This window comes from Lepisosteus platostomus, chromosome 9, assembly GCF_059453375.1.
Source record: "Lepisosteus platostomus isolate fLepPlt1 chromosome 9, fLepPlt1.hap1, whole genome shotgun sequence".
NCBI lineage: Eukaryota > Metazoa > Chordata > Actinopteri > Semionotiformes > Lepisosteidae > Lepisosteus > Lepisosteus platostomus.
Window position 1 is genome coordinate 32036204 of NC_142619.1, and position 23698 is coordinate 32059901.

At 36.3% G+C, this 23698-nt stretch overlaps 1 protein-coding gene across 10 annotated transcripts in view; it reads left to right on the top strand.

Annotated features, from left to right (window-relative positions):
* The window catches only part of eps8a (EGFR pathway substrate 8a, signaling adaptor), a 95223-nt gene that overhangs the window by 18872 nt on the left and 52653 nt on the right, over positions 1 to 23698 (top strand). The window contains exon 1 of one of the 10 annotated variants that reach the window (XM_088644748.1): positions 7263 to 7559. The exons of the other annotated variants lie outside the window; for them this stretch is intronic. The gene's annotated coding sequence lies outside the window, so the exon portion shown is untranslated. Of the gene's footprint in view, positions 1 to 7262; positions 7560 to 23698 lie in introns of those variants that run through there. 10 annotated transcript variants of the gene reach the window in all.

The window sequence follows — 23698 nt, forward strand, 5'->3', positions numbered from 1 at the left end:
CCTTTTACTCCTCAGAACCTGTTCCTTGTCATTTGCATTTAAACGAGCTACATAAGTGGCAGAAATAAATAACAGGCTATTGTGGGAGCTGAATAAGCAAACATTTAAAATAGAGTTGTTATACAATGTACAGCTGACTGTTAACTATACTTGTAGAAAGAGCAGGACACGTTGTTTTGACTTGATCAAGATCTGCCTTTTAAGTTAAATTAAGTCTTTCTAAAGTACTGTTTATTATTTAAACTGTAAATGTTCTTGAGCAAGAATGTTTCTTTTCAAAGTTAGAATCTTGTCTTTTCTGGTATCTTTTACTTATTCATTGGTTTTCAAATGTATGATGGGGAAATGTTTTTTTTTTAATCAAAGCTAAAATTCAAATTAGAAAATGATTTACCTTGGTGTGTGTTCATTCTACATATAGTGTACATTTCTCAGCATTTACCATCTATAAACAGCTAAAACAGTCCAAAACAGTTCTCCATAATAAAATGATACTTTGTGTTTCAGCTTTTGTGAGGCATGCATTTGAGATATACTGTATAGAGAGGAGACATAGATTTGAACACAATATTTGGTAATGGTAGGTGATTATAGTATGTCGGGTACAGTAGGGAAATTTTGCCCAGTGCCTATGTATTTTTCTAGCACATTATCTTTTTCTGCTGTTGTGTAAAATGTAGTGCTGTAATTTACTTGTGAAGTTTGTTGTTTGTATTCATTTTTCATCTTTAATTGCAAGTTTAGAAATCCATAGTTGCACCTTATCAGTTTTAATTTAGAAAATATTGTGTGTGCTCTGGTTACTACATCTGTGAATGCTTGAATTTGAGTCACAATCAGGTGAAAAATATGTAAGATGGGAATAAATAAATGTTGTAGGTAACATAACATCAATACTTCCAGAATAAAATGCATATAGTTGCATATTTAGTAATGCATGATTGAGCTCTGGTAAGACTCCATTTGTGTTTGTAAGTGTAGTCTTGTGTAGTTTTCTAAAAGCATTTACACCTAATAAACACCATATCTCCTTTGAAGTAGGCTTGGTAACGTATATTCTAAACAATTATACTTGTATAATCACTAAGCTAAAGGGTTTTAGTCAATCATAACCATTCCTGCTAATTCGGGAGTGTTTCGGAGCATGCTTAAATCTCTAAACTATCAAATGTTTTGTGAGCTACAGTATGTGGTTGAGATGCCATTGTTTGTGACAAATGCATTGTGCATTTATAGACAAAGGCTTAGATATTAAGATTTGAAGTCTCTTTCCTTAATTTGAGCCATACTCAATAAGTATACTTGCATAAATACATAATATACATAAAGTACACATAAAATATGAAAAAATAATGCAACAGGACATTCACAGTTCGGGGAGTCCTTCCCAGCATGAAGAAGCTTAACCCACAGTTAATGCACACAGTATTTAATTCCAATTGGAAAATCAGCCTTTCCCTGTTGATGTTCTGAAGTACAGTAAAAGCCACCCTTCCATCGTATTTGTGATTTTCTTTTTCTACAAGGTGGTACTTCAGAAAGAAATTCCCTGAGGTCCCCACAGTCTTGATAACGTCCTTTTGATATCATGAGACTGAAGGATAACAGCCTTGGTTTACCCATGTGATTGTGTGGTAGCTGTCAAAAGGGGTGGGATCCTGTCAACAGACACTTCGTATAGATAAGCTTTCATTAGATTTCATGTGATGCCTCCCATAGATTAACTACACAAAGCGTGTCTTTTATGTGTGTTTCTGTTCACGCTCTCCCTGTCTTTAAGCACACACAGAAAAACCATGTGCCCTCCTAATGTACAACAGAAAAATAAATTATTATGTGGTGTTTATGTTTTGATAAGTACGTAAGAACACATATATACCATATATATATATACTGGGCATTATTGTATTTTGTTTTGCAAAATTCACATTTTAATACAGCAAGGTAAAAGATGCCAACAAAAACAACATTTCAGTCACAAAACCTACGGTCTTTAAGCATTGTTATAATTTATGAAACATTTGTTACATAGTTTGGAAATGCCATAAATGGTATGGTAATCTTTAACCATGTTAAAAATTATCCTGGGCAGTGTATGTATATCAGTTGCCTGTTTGTATTGATACGTTTTTCAGTTTAGGTATTTGTTATGTCAGCAAAAATCTAGAAATGATCTAGAAATAAAGTCATTTTCGTTTCCTTGCTATCATTTTTAAGATGCTGTACTGTATATATATTTTCAGAGGTTACATTTTTTTTACACAGTTTATACAAACATGCACTGTATATAAAACATTTGATTGGTTTTCTCTGTGAACTTGCCATACATATCCAACAATGAATCACAGTCTCCATTTCAGGGTGTCTGCACACTAGTGCCCTGGGCCTGAAGCAGGGTGAAGGGGAGGCCCACCGTATCCGCTCGGTTTATTTAGGTCTACATTAGGTTTGACAGTCAAAATCAAAGCCGGTATTTTAGAAGGCCGTTTTCTTTTAGAATCTTCTCTGAAGTATGCAGAAACCTAAAGATTCTTTCACTGATTTCAAACAATATGTAGGCATGAGTTTCCAAGAAATGATTATTAACTAGCACAATATTTTAATTTAATATTTTTAAATCATGGAAAGAAAAGCAAACGTCTAGCCCTAGGAATCCTTCATTTAAGAGTCAAACTTTAATTTTTGTAAAGTTTTGCAAGGCATGGAGCTAAGGATACTCTTTAAAACCGTATTGCTTTTTTACTAAGATACCGAACATGTAGTGTTTGAATCAATTAAGGTGCTCTTCTGATTTGCATATCTTTAGAATCACAGAGTGTTAATAAATGTGTTCAAATATTAACACACACGAAGAAGGAGTAATGTCTAAATTTTGATTCCACCGATGTGGGCTGGTAAGCTTGACAGGAGTAGGCCAGGGCAGTGGAAATGATTACCAGAGACTACAGAAGCAGCCCCTTCTTCGAGTGTTGTTGAGCAGGTGCCGTAAAATTAAAATATTCTTACGAGTCTCACTTTGTAGGCAGTATATTGTAAATAGTGTATGCCTATATATTACAGCATGGTAACTAATTATAGTTATTTCTTTAAACCAATTTAGACCTAAGCAGTTTACTTTACAGTCCATATGTTACCCAGGCTTTAGGTCAATAAAAGGCTTAGAATATGTTACCTCCCACTGTTTATCTAACACGATTCTTCTGGTAGTTAGTGATACAGAAACGGTTCCCATGGAACAAAAGTATATGTAGTGAGCCATCCATTTTCAATAATTGCTTAGTCCTGGGTTTTAAGGGTCCCAGTGAACCAGACCCTTACCAGCAGATAATGGGTGCAAGGCAGGATACACCCCGAATGTAACACTAGTCTATTGTAGGATTGCAGGGCACATACTGTATGTGACAATTTAGAGACTCCAATTAATCTAGATAGTATCCCAGCCAAGTATTCCAATCTGGAAATAACACTAGTTTCATTAAATTTCTGCTCACAATAACATTTCTGAATTAATAATGAACTAGTAATTACATTGACTGTATGTAGCACTGTTTATCTTAAAGGATCCCTTGAATAGTTTAACTTGAGAGATCTGGTGAGATCAAGCTAGTAGTTGGTAACATAGTTATCTTGTGCAGGGAGAAAGAAGAAAAGCAGACAAGCTACAAGCTCCTCTGACCTGCCTACCCAGACAATCATTTGTATTTTAACATACAAACATAGGAACAGGTAAAGGTTCATTCCATTCTTAAAAGTAAAGAAAAGAAACATAACATTTTGGCTGTAGAGCCTTCTTCAGGTGTCTCACAGCTGAATTTTCAATGTTACTAGCATACAGTGCCTCACATTCGGGTTAGTGTTGATCGGAGGTGCAGCTGATAGCCCTGATCATCTGACCCCAGCCCTACTTACCACAACTGCATTGTTTCTAGCTACAATTTAGGTCACACTTGCTTACTATCATGGTGACCCAGGCTTGATCCTGTGACATCTGCTTCACTGTGTATGCAGAGTGAGCTCCTCAGCTTGCTGGCTGAGGGGCTCAGGAACCACCTGGTATTTCTGTTACACTTATAAATAACATTCCAAAACACTTTGAAAGAAGAGAAACAAGCACACCTGGTTGTCCACATTGTAGGTAAGTTATTTTAGCTGACAACAGATAGGTAATTATTTGATGTGGGAGTTTTTGAACTTACTTTTATTTTTCTTAGTCCATTTACTATCATTCAGGAAAGAGAAGACAATATACTGTACATGGGTTGTGAGAGTATGAAACCAGCTACCCTGCCATGATACTGATACCTTCAAGCTGATACCCTGGCTACTTTCAAGAAACGACGGGATGTGATCTTTGGATCTATTTGCTACTACAGTGCCTTGCGAAAGTATTCGGCCCCCTTGAACTTTTCAACCTTTTGCCACATTTCAGGCGTCAAACATAAAGATATAAATTTTTTATTTTATGTGAAGAATCACCAACAAGTGGGACACAATTGTGAAGTGGAACGAAATCTATTGGATTTTTGAAACTTTTTTAACTAATAAAAAAATGAAAAGTGGGGCGTGCAAAATTATTCGGCCCCCTTGCGTTAATACTTTGTAGAGCCACCTTTTGCTGCGATTACAGCTGCAAGTCGCTTGGGGTATGTCTCTATCAGTTTTGCACATCGAGAGACTGAAATTCTTGCCCATTCTTCCTTGCAAAACAGCTCGAGCTCAGTGAGGTTGGATGGAGAGCGTTTGTGAACAGCAGTTTTCAGCTCTTTCCACAGATTCTCGATTGGATTCAGGTCTGGACTTTGACTTGGCCATTCAAACACCTGGATACGTTTATTTGTGAACCATTCCTTTGTAGATTTTGCTGTATGTTTGGGATCATTGTCTTGTTGGAAGATAAATCTCCGTCCCAGTTTCAGGTCTTTTGCAGACTCCAACAGGTTTTCATCCAGAATGGTCCTGTATTTGGCTGCATCCATCTTCCCCTCAATTTTAACCATCTTCCCTGTCCCTGCTGAAGAAAAGCAGGCCCAAACCATGATGCTGCCACCACCAGGTTTGACAGTGGGGATGGTGTGTTGAGGGTGATGAGCTGTGTTGCTTTTACGCCAAACATATCGTTTTGCATTGTGGCCAAAAAGTTCGATTTTGGTTTCATCTGACCAGAGCACCTTCTTCCACATGTTTGGGGTGTCTCCCAGGTGGCTTGTGGCAAACTTTAGACGAGACTTTTTATGGATATCTTTGAGAAATGGCTTTCTTCTTGCCACTCTTCCATAAAGGCCAGATTTGTGCAGTGTAAGACTGATTGTTGTCCTATGGACAGACTCTCCCACCTCAGCTGTAGTTCTCTGCAGTTCATCCAGAGTGATCATGGGCCTCTTGGCTGCATCTCTGATCAGTCTTCTCCTTGTCTGAGCTGAAAGTTTAGAGGGACGGCCAGGTCTTGGTAGATTTGCAGTGGTCTGATACTCCTTCCATTTCAAGATGATCGCTTGCACAGTGCTCCTTGGGATGTTTGAAGCTTGGGAAATCTTTTTGTATCCAAATCCGGCTTTAAACTTCTCCACAACAGTATTACGGACCTGCCTGGTGTGTTCCTTGGTCTTCATGATGCTCTCTGCGCTTTCAACAGAACCTTGAGACTATCACAGAGCAGGTGCATTTATACAGAGACTTGATTACACACAGGTGGATTCTATTTATCACCATCAGTCATTTAGGACAACATTGGATCATTCAGAGATCCTCGCTGAACTTCTGGAGTGAGTTTGCTGCACTGAAAGTAAAGGGGCCGAATAATTTTGCACGCCCCACTTTTCATTTTTTTATTAGTTAAAAAAGTTTCAAAAATCCAATAGATTTCATCCACTTCACAATTGTGTCCCACTTGTTGGTGATTCTTCACATAAAATAAAAAATGTATATCTTTATGTTTGAAGCCTGAAATGTGGCAAAAGGTTGAAAAGGTCAAGGGGGCCGAATACTTTCGCAAGGCACTGTACCTACCCAAAAGGCTAGATGGGCCGAATGGCCTCCTCTCTTTTGTAACCTTTGTTATATTCTTGCATAATACCTCTTATAACTACATAAAAATAATATTTTGGTGACACAACAGAAGTATTTCAGTACCACGCAGTGTTTCTATCACATTTCTGTTCAAATCTGTTAAATGTTTCATTTCTTGTTTCTAATTTATACTAGTTAACACAAAAGATGACTCCAAAAGAAAACCCAAACAGAAACATAATAACACATGTATTAACAATGTAAGGGTGTTATGTAGATACATTGTTTGTGTACGGCATTAAATTAGTTATGTCTTGACACTTATTTATTGATAATAATTTCTTACACTTATATAGTGCTTTTCTGGACACTCCACTCAAAGTGCTTTACAGGTAATGGGGACTCCCCTCCACCACCACCAATGTGCAGTGGGTTGCCAGTTGTGAGTTGCAGGGTGATATGGCTGCTGCACTTGAGGCTTGATCTGGCCCAAACAATCCAGCCGTGACTTTTCAAGTGGAAGAGCGGTGGAAGAGCAGTCTTTTAAAAACATACTTAAGAAAGTTTTGGACTTCACTGTTCCAACATATTTTTTGCTACTGTTCATAGACTTGAAAACTGTTCTTATAGTATTAAAAATAGTTTTGCTCAAGCACGGATCCTGGCTTATTTAGTGAATTGTAAATAGTTACTTAGTCATTTTTAAAGTTTTTTTTAGCTTTTAGTCACATGACTTTAATCGTTGAATGTTAAAACATTGTAATTCTATCAGCATGTTACATTGCACTTTGGGTTGTTTTTCACAGATGGTGATCTATCAGTTGTTTGCTGGTGCATGTGCAGGTTCACGGCATGTTGTGTTGTTACATTGGTCCATATTTTATAAAGGTGTTTCCATGCATTAATCTTGAAAGAAACTTACACTCAGGAGTTTTCTACAGTATGCTTTGTTTTCAGGGCTCTTAATATGGCAAATTCTAGCCAGAGACCCTCCATTTTTGTTGTCTGCAGTTGCCATGGATATGTTAAGTCTTTCAAGCAGGGACTCTGCTACTGGTGTACACAAATGCTATTTCAAGATCCCATACAGCCGCTTACACTAATCTAATGCTAATTTAGCCACATCCATAGGAGCCTGGCCTTAGTCTCTAATGAGCCATTAATTAAAGGCTTAAGTTTACTGTTCTTGTAACAACAATAGAAGTAAATCCACTGATAACCTCCTGCTGACGTGAAGTCATTGGGGTGTCTTGCCATTCACAAAGCTACATGTGTCCAGTGAGATACTGGCTATGGTGCAATGAGTAGCTATTATTGTTATTCTGTCTTTCTTCCTGGTCTACTTATTATACCAGTCAATTGCTGAATTTGGATTCTGGATTTTTAACATGCTCTAAAGCTATGTGGGGCAAAGAGTGAACAGAAGACCAGACGAAAAGGTCTTTCTGTGTCAAGTGAAACACTGTTTTGTTATTTGCTGGAAGCATTATTAACTTTTTGTAAAACTGTTTATCAGCAACTGCAGATCAAGGTACATTGGATTTTGTGTTAAGGTAGGGTTGGTTTACTTTTGTTTTTTTCATTTTTTGCTGCTTTTTGTTTTTAATTTTCTGCTGCTATGGTGTGGGTTAAAACAGTATCTACAACACTAATAATGATAATAACATTTAAGTGAATTTCTGTGTGTAGTATAAACTAGTACCAAAGTTTGTGAACAATGGAATAACATTTTTGGCTGACATTGCTAGAGCATGCTTAGTTTTCGTAGAGGCTCATATGTTTTCCATTCTACTGTATATGCAGGGGGTTATCTTCATTACATTAAGTGTGTTAGCTTGTGTGTTTCAATCTCTTTAAGTCATATTTGCGTAAAACCAGTAGTTCAAAGCAGGAAATAATGTCAGGATGTAGGTTGCCCTATGAAACTCTATTCCGTTAACTCAGTTATCCATCAAGTTATTGTTAATAATTTGACAAAATCTATATTTTTGTAAAGAAATGTTCTAATAGTTGAAAATATTGTGGGTTTCCCCTGCTGGTTTATTGACTGTCCTTTAACCTCATCATGGTTAGCTGTCTCTCTTGGGAGTACACTGTATCTATAAATGTGTAGCACAACTGCATTAAATGGAAACTTTAAGATTGAGTCAAAAATCAATTTTGCATGATTCCCAGGCACAAAGAAGCAAAGTATAATAAAACTGTAAGAATGAATGTAATAAATGCTACTATCTCTTGTTCAGTGTAAACTTTTTTAAAGGTGTGTACCTTTACAGACATAATGTACGGTGATTATGCTAAGTAGTTTCACGGTGACATCTATAGTTGGTTTGGGCAGTTGCTAGTTGCACTTTAAAACATTCTAACGACTTTCTTTTTTTAAATCTTTGAGCTTAGTCTATTTAGAAAATAACTTTCATACTATATGCTTTTTTTAAGTGTGGCTTGTGATGTTAATTCATGAGTAAGTGCTATGTGAAGTTATTGTGTCTTCAGATAATTGTAACTTTTCAGAGTGTTATTAAGTCTGTTATTAATGCCAGTCTATTTAAAGTGTGTTTTGAGCTTTGCACAGAAAAAGTGTTGGACAGAATATACTTTCTAATTTTGCATTCGCGCCAGAAACTCACTCAAAACGGAAGCTGTTTGGATTTCAGGACTTGTGGTTGTATTGTGTAAAGATATTTTCTCCTAACTGCAAGTCAAGCTCCAGAGACTTGTTGCTGAATGGAACATTTTTTCCTCCTATCCCTTAAGGAAGCTGTTGTAAGTGTTTGGAAGGGTGCTATGGGAATTCACAAGTATATTCGATTACTGATGCTGACACAGGTAACTGGGTGTTCATTTCTGTGAGATTTATTGGATTATCTTGGGAGTGTTTTATGATTAGACCCAGGCATTAAAAAGAGCCATGTGCTTCAGCTGGACAAGGCGTATAGCAGTGTCTGGGTGTGCTGGTGGCAGAATGACTCCATGCAGCATGAGTCTGATGGGCAAAAAAAGAACTTGTGAAGGTGATCTAAGTACATAGTAGTCCTGACAAAATTGTTCTCTCACTGAAACTGGGTATCAATGAAAGTTGGTGGCAGTAAACCAAATGAGTGAAGGACTCTTAGTTGTCAACTACAACTGGACTAGGACCAAACATACGTCACGGCACATGTTCAGATCCGTGCTTCTATAAGGCGTAAATAATCTTCAGCTTTATAGTACTTATACTAGTTCACCTTGGAGCCATAAGCCCCACAAACAGGAAAATTGCCATGTATGAAATCCATCCATCCATTTCTAACCAGTTCATCCAGTAAAGGGTCTCAGAGGAGCCAGAGCCCATCCCTGCAGACAAGGTGGGGTACACTCTGGATGGGATGCCAGTCCATCACAGGGCACACACAGACACAGACAAGCACACAATCACAACAGGGCCAATTTTCCTAGAAGCCAAATAACCTACCCGTTTCTCTTTGGACTGTGGGAGGAAACTGGAAGCACCCAGCAAAAATCCACAGGAACTTGGGGAGAACATACAAACTCCATGCAGATAGCACTCTAGGAATTGAACCCAGGGCCCCAGCGCTGAAAGGCACAAATGTTAACCACTGCACCACTGTGCCACTGTGAACGAGATGACTGTTAAAAAATAATATCTGAAGTAGTACACATACAGGGGGTGACCAAAATAATAAAAACAATAAGCAATATCTAAATATTTCTTAATGAATAAGAAGTTAGACCACCCTTTGCCTTCAAAACAGTTTCACCCCTTCTTGGAATACTATTATATGAGTTTTGTTTCTAGTGGGATATTGGACCATTCTTCAAGAAAGCCTCCAGTTTTTTCCGAGGTGTAGGTGTTGGAAATCTACTTCCCACTCTGTTCCAGAACTTCCCAAAAAGGTTGAATGATGTTTAGATCTGGTGATTGGGGAGGCCATGGAGGGTGTTTGACTTTATCCTGGTGTCCATGAAACCACTCTTGAATCCGTTCAGCGGTGTGCATGGCAGGGTTCTCTTCTTGGAGAATGGGAACATCATGAGGCATCAGTGTTTGCACTTTTGGGAGCCCTTGGTTGCCTAAAACGGCTTTGTCTTCCTCGGTCATAATTCTACCATGCAGAGTAATAATCGGACCCAGCGACTCCCACGAGATGGCTGCCAATTCCATAGCAGAGGCATCACAATGTGTAAGAGCTGGGTACAATCAGCATCCTTTAGCTTTCTCCAAACATAAACCCAACCAGATGTAGGAAAAGGAGTAAAAGATGACTCATCAGACCATATTTCTTTTGTTCCACTGCTCAGACGTCCCAGATTTGTGCACGTTACACCATAATGTGCTTTATTGTATGTTGGCATTGGTTAGAAGGAGTTTCCAAATGGCTCCCCTACCAAAGAGGCTTAGATTCAGTTCTGTTGTCATTTTTGAGGCCATCGATTGTGGTTTTCACAACTTTCCTGCTAAGTGTCCATCTGTGTCTGCGAGCTTTGACTTGCATCCTCCTTTCCTCTTTATGGATGCCGTTTTCCTTTGTTAAGTGTATACCGTCTTGATTTTTAACACTGTTCTTTAACGCATTAAGTAATTTTGCTGTTTTTGTGAGTCACACACCTGCAACTCAGGCATCAAGTATTTGACCTCTTTCAAAATGTGTTAGATCTCTCATCTGCTTTATAAACTCACATATTAAAGCATTGATTTTAGGACATCATTTATAGCGGAGACATGTTGGTATTATAATTAGTATAGAAATTAATATGAAACTCATGTAAAATCCTTTTTAAATTTAGTTACTTCAAAACATGAGTCCTCTTGCATTTGGAGTTTCCTTTTTTTTGTCCATCCCCTGTATATTACAATGCATATGAATAACTTGACAGATGATGAGCCAGAACTGTACGGCTGCAGACTGGGTTGCTCGGTGTGAGTTGGAAGATGTGTGTCATGGTGTACAAGGATTGTTTGGCTTCAGATCCTACTAAGCTTTATGACATTTATGACATTACTGTAATGCTTCCATTCTAAGTTAAAATTATTTTGAGCACTAAAAACTCTTTGCTTCAGCGGTTGAAATTTGTTGAACTTTTTATACATAGCTGACATGAAGCATACTGTTTATGTCCATGTCACCTGTACCGCTGTTTCTGTACAACGATAATAATAATAATAATAATAATAATAATAATAATAATAATAATAAACTTTATTTTATATAGCGCCTTTAAAGGTGGCTTCTCAAAGCGCTTTATAGGATGACAATAACAATAAATAAGAAGACTACAACAATAAATAAGAAGATTTCACCAGATAAGACACAATTACAATTACAACAATACAACAATAACAATAGAGGAGACCGTGGAAGGTGGTACTAAGAAGAGCAGAGGGGTGAAGAATGGAACCAGTTAAGTAAAGGCTTTTCTGAAGAAGACGGTTTTGAGTCTGGATTTGAAGGAGTTTAGAGAAGGTGACTCTCTGATATCCTTGGGCAAAGAGTTCTAGAGCTTGGGGGCATAACAGGAGAAGGCCCTGTCACCCATACAATGTAGATGGGCTTGGGGGACAGTAAGGAGGGCAGAATTTGAAGAGCGGAGGTTGCGAGGTGGGGAGTAGGGCGATAATAGTTCAGACAGGTATTGAGGTGCCAAGCCATGTAAAGCCTTATAGGTGAGCATGAGGATTTTAAAATCTACGTGGAATTTGACCGGAAACCAGTGCAAGGACTCCAGGATAGGAGTAATGTGAACACTTGCACTAGACCTGGTCAGGATTCTGGCTGCTGAATTTTGGACATACAGTTCTGCAGTTTGTTCAGAGTAGATTTAGATACCCCAGTTAGTAGAGCATTACAATGATCAGAAACATAGTGTGTGAAGACAACAATAGGGTTCTTACCGAAAAATGTTTTGAGGTTTTCTTGAACTCTGTTGATATGTGTTACTTAATATGTTGTGACAGGTTTTCTGAAGTGTAAGGAGCTGAATTGTGTTAAGGCATGTCTGGGCACATAGCAAAATTTGATTTCACTTCAAGTACAAAATTTGAAAACAGTTAGGAATTTCAGGTTAAGATATTTGTGGAATATTAAGATAAAGATATGGGTCTTTTCATAGTGGAATTGCATTCCCTTCAGTAATTGGCTACAAAATAGTGTCTGTTCATTTTATTTATTAAAAAGTGCCAGACACTTGATTCATTTGGGAACTGGGTGAAAATGTATCTTTTATGCCATTGCAAGGGTAGCATCTTAAAGGGGGAACCTACTTTATTTTTGTAAGCTTCTGTTGTTATTTAAACTGAAGAAAATGTTTGGGAAGGACCTAGCAAACAAGCAGAAACGGATATTGTTTTAGTAGACATTTCTATGTGGTTCTAGCCTAAAAATGTTCTAGTTTTTTGTTAAGAATGTTCTCTTTATGAGCATAAGCAGGCAGTCTTGTACAGTCAAAGACTAAAAGAAATTAAAACTTATCTTTAGTAACTGAAGTAATAATGACCTCTCTTATGATTTAAATATACCATTGACAACAGAGAATAAAAGATGGTTTCACTTGTGGCCATGAAAGTTAATTCTGTTAATTACTTCTGAACCTTTGAATCAATCTGCATGTTTTTACTGTGTCAGCCGGGCTCCTCGGCTTGCTGAGCAGAAAGACCTTCCAGAACCAAGGCACAGAGGTGGTGAAGTACCAAAAGTGGCATATGAGCAGGAAAACTGTGATTCTGAATCATTATGTATCAAATTCATGCACAAAACGTCAATGGGTTTGGGGATTGTGCTACAAACCACCCAACACAAATAGTCATTATGATCCTTTACACAAAATTCACATCTGCTTGTGACAAGGAAGAGATCATATTTTGCCGGGCTTTATTCACATAGACTAAGACAGCACAATCGATCGGGAACAGTGATCCTGTGATAGAAATGGTTGATATAGTGAAAGCATGCTTTTTTGCCTAGCCTGTCAGATCACCGACAAGGCACGATTGTTACACTGATCTGAGCTTTTCAGATGGCCCAGTCAGAAGTAATTGCCTTTTTATTTTATAAAAAATATAAAACCTTTTTATACGTGTTTTAGCAATGCTCATTAATTCAACTTACTGTATATGCTCACTGGCCAAAATATTGGGAAACCTTACAATTGAAAGATGTACACTGTAAGGTAAGTGGAATTGAACTGCACCTCCACCCAGTTCTACCCAGTTCTACCATTGTATAATACATAAAGTTACATTGTAACATTGTAATAGTTACATTGTAACTGTGACCTGGGGCATTGTTCTGTTAAGAGACGGCTATGGAAGTTTCTCTCATGCTATTCAAGCCAGCTATGCTTTGTGTGATTATTAGTATCTGTGCATTTAGTGTATTATGTTGGCCAGAATGGGTGTGGAATCTCACCAGAAACCTGAATTATGTTGTGTACCATATATTGTTTATAATGTCTGCAAAGCTGTGCACAAGTACATGGAGCTTTTGATTTGTAACTGCACATACTTTGTCTAGGATTATTATTTTCTCTGCATGTTTTACAACATGGACATTAAAAAGCAACATAATAAATATTTTAGGCTTCATATCAAAAAGTGTTCTTTACCATCTGCTTTAGTAATTAACTACATGATTAGAAAGGCACCATTTGATTATAACCTTCACTTTTAGGGAGTCATTAAAATAAGGATTGTTTTTGGTTGTTTATTAGTTTATTTTAATCATTCACACAGTTCAGGTAGAATTCAAGTAATTTTGTTGAGACTAATATGTTTGTCTGGCTCTTGAAGTTCATTTTTTCCATGGTGAGGTTCTTCCTAGACAAGAATCTTGGACTTCCCTGTGTGGGAACATAATTCATCATTACTGAGCTGGTAACTGCATGTATACAAGAACTGAGCTCCAGACTGCTGTGCAAATACATTAGAATTTATAGGAAGGTACAGTCATGCTGTGCCCCAGCATACATCACCCTGTAGGGATTATAGCATACTTGTGTGAGTATATGGTTGTAAATAGCACTACAAATCCTCTTTAGGGCCATACCAGCGGGGAAAGAGTGAAAACAGCTACTTACTGTACAAAATAAGCCACAAGAGAAATGTCAGCACAAAAGAATTAAGAATGGCATAATCTTGTGAGGACAAACTAACACTAACTGCAATGTACGATATAGGAACAGAACATCCATATTTAAAAAGTTTGTGGCTGCTATTAAATTGACACTTTTTTTTGTCAAGGGTGTCTCCCACAAACCTGGTGTTATGATTGAGTAACATTACAAACTAGGGAATAGTTAGTAATGTTAGTTAGGTAAGATAGCTACAGTATATTGCAAAGGCCTTCTGAGTTGGGTATGTGATTGTTATGGTCATGGCTGAGACTCCAAATGTTATCTTTAAAAGTGTGTTTGTGGTTATTGGGATTGTGATTCAACTGCCATGGCCACAGTTTCTCCTGTGCTCCTCAAATAAATAGCACGCTATCATTTTGTGATCTGCCTTCATCATGTTAGAAGAGGTACATGACTGAGATTATGATCTGCTGTCATGCTTTAATAAATTCTTCAATTAGTTCTACACCAGAGACAAAACATGAGGTATGTGCCTACCAGAAGCAGAAGGGCTTTTTCTCTCTGTGGTTCTTAAATCAATTATAATAGATTGTATCGAGTAAGCAGACATTATTTGTGCCATTAATTTAAAATAAATTCACATGTAGTTATAGATTGTTTGTCTCACTTTTTTAATACTGTGCAACAGAACAAGTGTTGAATGAAAGGTTATTTGATGTGTTTATCATATAGAAGCACTTGGACAAAATATTTTGTCTCTTGTGGTTTTATTGCAGTGATATTTTATGCTTATTTTTTAGCCATGCTGCTTAAAAGTCACAGTGTTGCAATCACTTAATGCTAGCTCTTTGTACTTCATCTGAAACGTGCAAATTATTAGATTTTATGATGCTTGTCTTTTAACTGAAAGAAACAAAGTGTTAGGCTCCACAAATAAAAGGAATTGCTGTGCGTCTCCCAGGAAGTAAATATTTACAGTTCTCTTTGAATTCCATACATCATAAAATTAATCTCAAACAAAAAGCCCATTTCTTTCCATTTCAGGATTATGTGCTTTTTGACAGACAGGAATGACATACAGTATGGGCCAGGGTGAAGGAACCTCTTCTGATTACACTCTCCCAAAATATGACATTAAAATAATTGTAAGCATCTATTGCTAATAAATGGGTTAAATCCATTTCTTATTTTAAAATAATAATAATAATAATAATAATAATAATAATAATAATAATAATAATAATAATAAAAATGTTGTGACTTGAATTTGTCTCCCAGCTAGTATTTCCATGTTTTTGGGACAGCAGTGTGAAAGTGCTTAGGGCTCAGGACTCTTAATGCGTTGTCATTTTTCTCTTGAGTTCTCTGTTTGAGTAAATACCCATTTACACAGCAGGACATCTTCCAAGTTGACACTACAAATGGAAATTGTTTGTCAAATGACTTAATAGATGGTTTAATAAAGTATTAAAATAAGAACTAAAAAATAAACACGCACTTATCCTTTTTCAATTCCAGTGTGTGCCAACTATCTTTCGATGAAAATCCTTCATATTTTAATCAAATTGTACAATGTGTTCAAATATGAATCATTAAATGATTTAATTGCTCACTTAATAATTGGTGGTATGCTGTTGAAATCTGAAATATTGTACTTTGAGTGGTTAAAATATGATCATTTACAGTTGTGGTAGTTATTATGTCCAGCATGTGTTACAGTGATTAATAGAATATATACAGTAAGAAGCAGGTATCTGAAATTTGATTTTTAACATTAGATTTCCGTCCCCCGATAAGTGCTTAAAGTAAAGGCTTTCTAACTGCAATAAAGGGTGGAAATGCTAGCCTGCTTGGTAATAGGGAGGAATTAAAATACCATTCTTGAAACTGAGGGTCACAACCCATTGAGACATTACAAAGGCACAATGCCCTCCAGATTTATTCATACCCCCATTGAAATGGGATCAGCAAACATAACAGAAATAATTTATCCATTGAATAATTTGCCATGCTTAAGAAGTTTGAAAGTGTTACTGTGTAATGTAACTTTAATAGCACTACACAGTAGGGCTGGGCGATATGGCCAAAAACATTATCATGATAAAAATTTTCATATCAGTCGATATCGATAATTATCACGATAAATGTCAAATCATTATTTCTTTCAAGTTTAAAGGCAGATTTTTTCTCCTGAGTAAAAGTTGAAGAAACCAGACAGTTAATTGGTAAATTAAACAACTCTTTATTTTAAGAACACAAACACTTGCCAAACAGCAGAAACATTAAACAAATCTGTTAGCTGCCCAGTCTGCAACACGCACGCGCATATCATGTGCAAAACATAAACATATATATCGGATATTTATCGAACTTCTGTTAAAATTATATCGAGGAAAATTATATCGCGATACTTATCGTTATCGAATTATCGCCCAGCTCTACTACACAGTGTGAAAATTGTAATTGACTTTGTACTTTTTGTGCTGTCTTGGGCATTTGTCATAGGTATAGGAAATTGTATAATACTTTAAAATATTTCCTTCATTCAAGAATGAGCCAACCTTGACTGTGGTGAGCCTTGACTTCCTTTAGACATGACCATCCTTTGTTGGACGTTTTTATTGAAGTTACAGTGCCATTTCTTGTATATACCTCTGGCATTCAATTGATTCCTGCTTGTTTGATTACAGTATGGCATTTGTGCTTGCACAATTTCATGCAAGCAAATACTAGGCAGCAACAAGTATAATTATTTTAATAGGTGAGTCATTTTTCTATTACTGCCTTCATTTTATTGTAGAAGCAAATGACACTTGCATTCCAATTATATGGAAATGTTTGGCACATTGGGACCTGAAGCTGTTTCTGTTCAATTATCCACAGTGAATTGATTGTGAAAGACATTATTCTGTACATAAGAGAAGGCAGGCCATCACATAACACAGTCTTGGAATAGTGAATAGGAATTACTGCATATACAGTACTGCCAGTAAAACTGGAAAAGGTCACCTAGAATTTCCATAAATGTATTACATATAATGGGGATGCAAATTGTAATAATAAGATGAATAGAGATTGATAGTTTGCATTTTCAGTTTATGTTGTAGTATCCTGTTGAACAGGGAACCAGCAAAGACTTCTTATGAAATGTAATACAGAGGTATTTGAACCTATTGCATTTCTTCGAAGAACACTCTCAGGTGGTGCTCTAAGCTAAAATGGAAAATAATATGTAATGTATGAGGTGTCTATATATACACTTTGTGTTGGTTATTCACCTCATTGTGAACAAATTCTAAGAAAGCCTGACTTCTGTTAATAATGGTGCAATATCCAGGTCCATCAGGTGTAACCTGGTCAATTGGTCAACTTGCAAAACAAAAGTCCCAGACTACAAAGACCTCCTTACAGGTAAGGTGTGATTGGATCTAGGAGTTTCAAGCTAGAGGCAAAAACGCTTGGGTCAGATTTGCAACCATTGTCTCTGATTCTTTTCGATACAGTCGATACAGTCTTAGAAATATTAGTAATCCTGTATTTTCCTGTGTTGCCTGTATGGCTGCTTGATGTGCACTGTGATATTATGACCTCTGTGTGCAATTCAACTCCATGTGGAGCTTTAGAGTGTAAAACACTTCTTGGATCAGAAATGCTGAATGCTTGCAGGTGATGTGACCACGCTTTGTTATTCACTTCCTACTCATCCAAGATGACAAATTCTGGATTTAAGGAATGTGGAGTATGTGACAAAAACCCTGGCTATCCTGAATGCAACTTTGCAATACAGCGGAATAATTTGAATAGAATAGGTCATGTTCTCTGTCTGCTTGAGGAATGTTTCATCTCATTGGACACAACAGCACTGTGTTTTTGGAAATAGCAATAGTATTGAAATTAATTGATTGGGGGAAACTTTAATTTTTGTGATGCAGTTTTTATGTGGAAGGAATGGAACAAAACTGCAGAAGTTAAACTAGTGTCAGCGAGTCGGCTGACAAATTCTGCTGCCTGCTTGGTGCCCAATGGAAAGGAGAGAGTGGCAGCAGCAGGCCCAGCTGCTCTGTGAGCTCTCCACAATGGAGTAACAGCCTGCGGCACCAGGTGAAGCAGGGAGGACTGACTGCACTTCCCAGTGGCCCACATTAAGATGTGCCACTCTTCATAAATCATTCATGTATGTCAGTCAGCAGGACATGGAAGATTTGTTTACAATTCTCTCACTCATGCTGACAAGCTGTTTTCCTGCCTTTTTTCTCTTGGCTGTTGCTGCTGGAAGTTCTTCAGCACAAAAGCAAAAGGAGACCGTAACGACATGAGGTCTGGAAAGCATTCCTGACTTACAAGAAATAAACTGTATAACCAGAAATACCTTTAGAGGAAAAACTGTACCATATACTGTAGTAAATATTAACATTTTTGCCATTTTTGCCTTTAATTAAGTGTAATGGATAGTTATTATCTTTATATTGAATATACGATCTGAATTAGCAGCTAAAACTGCTATTGGGTAGCTGTTTTAAGTCAATTCCTTTGAGCTGTTATTGAAATATAATAGGTGGAGGCAACATTTTTATATAAACATCCAGTTTAAAAACTAGTATCCACTAACTGACGTATAGATAGATAGATAAGGCTTTATTGATCCCAAAGAGAAATTGATGGTATAGTTTCTATACCTTTTTGTTTTCACTCTAAAGATCTAATCCTGTGTTGTATTGTATCTTAAGTAATTATGGTTTTGGTTATTTTAAGAAACAGAAGGGCTGAAAATACCTAACATGGATATCTTCAATTTAGAGCTTTATGTTTTCTGCATTATTGTCCTCTGTATTGTTACATTAAGGGTTTTAACATTTTCATTGAAAAATATTACAATATTTTTAAAATAAATAAGTGAAACAAACACATTTATACTCATCAATGTGCATCAGATAATATTTGCAATTGTCTTATGTAACTCCTGAGAAAAGTTACCTTAAATTGCTATTTAAGACACATTATTATAAATATATTATTTCAGTTTATTAAGATGTATTAAGTATTACGATGAATAGTCTTTATATGATCAACATAGTACAATTGTCAGAATTTTTAAAGAGTGATATTTTAACTTTACATGAACCTTAGTAGGTTGGTAAAATATAAATATTTCAGTAAAATAATAGTTACATTTATTGAATCTTGTTGAGAGGGTTTGTCAGTCTGTTGTTTTTATGAAACTGATTTCCTGTATAGGGAATCCTTAGGTTAAAATGGCCTCTCCTTCTAAGTGGATGCATTTTTAGAATAGGAAGATAGGTTTCCCATTCAATTTGTAGCATCCAGGTTTTTATATAGAGAGATTTAACTCTAGGGTGTATTCTGTGCAGGAGGCAGGTTAATCTCTCTTGTTAGTCTGTGTGGGTGTTACTGTATATAGGTTGATACTTGGTAGCAGTCTACAGTTCTCTGGTCAGGATGTAGGGTTTTGGGATGTCTTGTTTGTAATTTGTGTAATTTATGTTTTGTATTTTTATGTTGTGTGTTGTTCAGTTTGTGTTGTGTCTTTGTTAATACTGTAAATATTTGTTTAACCTAATGTGCTCATATTATTACTCTTTTCACCAAGCTATGACAGAGAACAAAGAACTCAGCTGCCTCTAATTATACCAGCCACTTGGGTATATTCTTGGTATTCTTTTTCCAATCTGGGGTTAGATTATTTATTTTAATTTTTGGTTAACCTGCTTGTTCTGTTTCTGGTATTCTCTGTTTTCACAACTCCCTATTTGTAACAGTAACCATCTGAACAATATAGTTGTACACTATATAATTCATTAATGTTTTGTGCTAAAAACAAAATACTGTCTACATACAGTTCAAATATCACCTGAAATTGTTTAAAAAATGTGGTATAATGCAAATAAGTCAGAAAAAAAGTGGTTTGTTATACACATGTACACCAAAACAACAACACAAAAACAAGTAATTTCTAAAGCTGAAGCAGTTCCAGATACCAAAACAATACTGGTTTTATATATAAAATATATAAAATAATAAAAATCACAATGGATGAATATTTTTCTTGAAGATAATTGAGAATGTATAGTCTAAAAATATTTTCCATAAAATATAGTTGTACATTTTAGTGTTTGCAGTGGGAAGATATTTTTATAAATTATTTGTTGCACATACTTTTCATTTCTATTGTGAATTCAGCAAATTTTTGAATGCGGTGTATGAAGTCTCTATAAGGTAGCAAACACAGAACAGCTCAAGTGTTGTGTTGCTCAGACCTACTGTACATAGTTTAACCTCTTTTAAGCGTTTTACACTCTCATGCCCTGCTGGCAGTAAAGGACTTTGATCACCATGGTGATATTCAGCCAGTACCTTCAACCCAAACAGAGCTATCTTCTGGTGTGGTTCCAGCTGGACTGCAGCCAGCCAGGGTACAGAGGTCTGCAGCCATCCACAAGAAGTATGGGCCTAACCTCTCAAATTGATTGCCATGCCTTTTCTTTTGCCTGTCTCTTTGTTAATTGTTTATGCGTTAGGAAAGCATACTGCATCTTACACTTAACATGGGGTTTCAATATTCATGACCCATTTTTGTCTATATTTTCTGGTTTGAAATGCAAGAGGTTGAGTTGTTCCTGAACAAATTAAGCAGGCATAAAATAAAAATGTTCTAGAACATTTTGGTTTGGCATTGGTGTCCAAGTGGCATAAAAACTATCAATACATTTTCACGGTTTACTATTACTTTTCAGATACGTTTAGTTGCCCTTGTTCATGAAGAAAGTTAAAGGCTTAGATCCGTAATAGTAAATATTCCAGTTGCTTGAGGTCTTGATCTGAAATTGTCTTTTTTACTTGATTCACAAAAAGATGGCAAGTGTCAGACACTAATTCTGCTTCTTCTCTTGCAAAATATTTATATATATATTTATATATTATATATAATGCCTGCTCAGGTTTTTTCTTACTGATGAGTCTGTTTGCGTTTTACTTTATATAGCTTGTGTCAGTACATTTTTTATTGAAAAATTAGGTTTATGGATATCTTTTTTTTTCACTCTCCTCGCTTATATTTAGTGACCAGTTCTGAGAAGGCGGTCTGACTTAGATAATCTCTTGTGTAAGATTATTCACTGTCAGGTAAAAATGAAAAATATAATTCTTGGCAGTTGGTGAAATCATAAGTCATTGTCTGCTTCAAAGTGTTTTGATATAAAGTGAAATTTCATTATGGAAATATATTTTAGAGGAAGGCATTTTGAAAACACAAAATACATAAAAGATCAGTGTGACAAATAAGATAAAGTCCTAGTTTAAATACATAATATGAAAGTTTTAACTTCCATCATACAAATTATTTCTGAGTTTTTTGAAGTGTGTGGCAAATATTTGAAATTAAAATTGATTTTCAAAGACAGCTGCCTGAATGAGATGTGTGATATTGTCATGATTTAGTCTTCAGTGTTTCATATTCAGCATTGTTGTGAGCGGTGATGTTGGTCCAGAAAATCCCAAGAAATATAAAAAATGTAGACATGTCGATCATGGACGTATGACAGGGCTCTTTAAAGAAGATTATTTCTAGGAGTTTTATGTCTCTTTTATTATTCAATTTAATTACCGGAAAATATGTAATAAATAATGCCCTTCAGACCATATAACATCAATGAGATGATTTTGTAAAAATAATTTTGTAAAACTTGGAGTGTTGAAATTTGTTTGCATTTTGTGTCTGTAAACTAGGAAGTAATAATTGCTACTATGTCTTTTCCATCCAAGATTAATCACTTGCATTATGGATAGCAGTGTCTTGTTGCTAAAGGTTAATTTCAGAAACAGCACCAGGCCTTTTCATTCCATTCGGAAGTAAATTGATTTTCTTAGTGATGTCAGATACCTCCTGTGTTGACCATTAATGAACTGTTGTGAAATGTGCACAGGTCAGTTCCTCCTTTATCAGGACTAATTACAGTGCCTTGATTAAAGTGGAGTTAGGGAATAAAGTCATGACTATATGGGACTTCATAAATCATTCACACTGGACACAGTTAAAGTAAGGTATGCCTTGGAAGTTAAATGAATGTTATAATTTAGTGGCTATATAGAGATTAAGGTCTATTATAAACTTCTAGGCTTTACATCACATAGTATGAAGCTTCAAATCTGATTGTGATAATGGTGTATGGGAAACATAACATTGTCAGCAGCCATATCACTCTGCAAAACACAACTGGCAACCCACTGAAGATAAGCAGGTGTGAGCCTGGTCAGTACCTGGATGGGAGACCTGGATGGAGTACCTGGATGGGAGACCTCCTGGGAAAAATTAAGGTTGCTGCTGGAAGAGGTGTTAGTGGGGCCAGCAGGTGGTGATCACCCTGCGGTCCATGTGGGTCCTAATGCCCCAGTATTGTGACGGGGACACTGTACTGTAAACAGGCGCCTTCCTTCAGATGAGACATACCTGTAAAACTGAGGTCCTTACTCTCTGTGGTTATTAAAAATCCCATGGCGTTTCTCGAATACAGTAGGGATGTAACCCTGTCCTGGAAAAATTTCCTATTGGCCCTTACCAATCATGACCTTCTAATAATCCCCATCAGCTTCATCACTCAGCTCTCCTCCCCACTAACAGCTGGTGTGTGGTGAGCGTTCTGGCACACTATGGCTGCAGTCGCATCATACAGGTGGGGCTGCACATTGGTGGTGGTGGAGGGGAGTCCCCATTACCTGTAAAGCGTGTTGAGTGGAGTATCCAGAAAAGTGCTATATAAGTTTAAGCAATTAGTAATTATTGCTTTCTCATTACTCTCATTACTTACTGTAGAAAATGCTGACCTAATGCATACTGTAAGTATTTGAAGATTTAGTTCTGTCATTTATCTGTCATATCCTATAGTCTCTTTGTCCGTCTGCCTTTGACTGTCTTTGTTACTTACCTGTCAAAATATTTGATCATTTTATCAGTTTTGGTCGACAAAGGCTTAAGGGAGTTTGTAATTGAATTTTACAGTATTTAGCTAAGCCCTTTGAACTGGGATTCATCATTTTGATGTTTTCCAGTTAAAAACAGTACTGTCTTTGGTTATATTCTAAGCTTCTTTTGCAAGAGCACTGTTTACTTTGTGAATATGTTTCTCTTTTACATTTGAGGTAAAAAAATAATATAAATGCATGTAGATAATGATAAACAGAGTCTGAATAACAAAATGCAGGTGAAGCAGATTGTAATTCTCTTTTGTAATTGACAGTATTTTCAAAGCCAAGTGGGAAAACCTCAGACATTTTGTCATCAATTTAATGATTAAATGGAATATTTTTAATATTTAAATTTAAAATTCTGCACATTAACATAGTTTTCTAACACATTTCCTCCTTTTGTCAATGAGAAATGTACACATATAAAGTATATATAATACATTATAGGACATATTGAGGACATTCAGAAAACACTCATTATAAAAACACAAATGACCCATGATATAATAACATCACATGTAATATTATTTGTTTTCTAGATTTAATTATATTTGCATTTAGATTTAATATTAACCTGAATCCCAATGCAAGCATTCTTAAACTGACCACAATCATTACCTTTTAAAGGCTTTGTTTAAACAGG